This window comes from Sinocyclocheilus grahami, unplaced genomic scaffold (assembly GCF_001515645.1).
Source record: "Sinocyclocheilus grahami isolate Dianchi unplaced genomic scaffold, SAMN03320097.WGS_v1.1 scaffold2242.1, whole genome shotgun sequence".
NCBI lineage: Eukaryota > Metazoa > Chordata > Actinopteri > Cypriniformes > Cyprinidae > Sinocyclocheilus > Sinocyclocheilus grahami.
The window spans coordinates 22,761-23,758 of NW_015507421.1; positions in this window are offsets into that span (position 1 = coordinate 22,761).

Below are 998 nucleotides of genomic sequence, written 5' to 3' on the forward strand. Positions count from 1 at the left end.
GTTGTTGGAGGGTCAGGCTGATTAGCATCAGCAACTGTGGCCTGACGTTACTTCGTGCAGGTGAAAGCTTCTTGCAGGATTTTGAGGGATCTCGTTAATTCAGAAAAACAGAGCAAAATAATTTTTTTCATGAAAAATGTATCTCGTAATTCTGAGATAATTAACTCGTTAATTCAGAAAAACAGAGTAGATTTTTTTTCCTCAAGTGAATGCAATACGCTTCCGTACTAATCAGATTTTTTAACTAACATAAAAAATAACTCATTATTCTGATTTTCCACTTCTCTGTTTTGCGCTCCCGGTTGGACCGTACCAGTGGGGGGAGTGGGGGGTGGGGATGTGGATGTATCATCAGACCTCCATTAACTGTGTGACTGCACTTTAACAACCACAGATTTTCTGAAAGATGTGTGAGTGGAGTGTGTTTGATGATTACGAAAGTGTAATCCGCAGGTTAGAGGAGCTGGGATACACATGCAAACAAGTTCAAGAGGTCCTACAGCAGCAATATAGACTTCCTTAATGGAAAGGCTCCAGTATTTCCTCCATTTCTAAATTCTGCGCATCGAGGAACATTCATCGTTTTGATTGCGCACGGCTAGGGAGAGATGGTGCGGATGCAGTCGAATAATTAATCATCAGACCTCCATTAACTGTGTGACTGCACTTTAACAACCACAGATTTTCTGAAAGATGTGTGAGTGGAGTGTGTTTGATGATTACGAAAGTGTAATCCGCAGGTTAGAGGAGCTGGGATACACATGCAAACAAGTTCAAGAGGTCCTACAGCAGCAATATAGACTTCCTTAATGGAAAGGCTCCAGTATTTCCTCCATTTCTAAATTCTGCGCATCGAGGAACATTCATCGTTTTGATTGCGCACGGCTAGGGAGAGATGGTGCGGATGCAGTCGTTCGACCTGTTTGCAGCTCTGTGTACGGTAGAAAGATGATGACTGGGATGTTGAGAGCTTCGGGATACAGGTTGGGCAGGGGCGG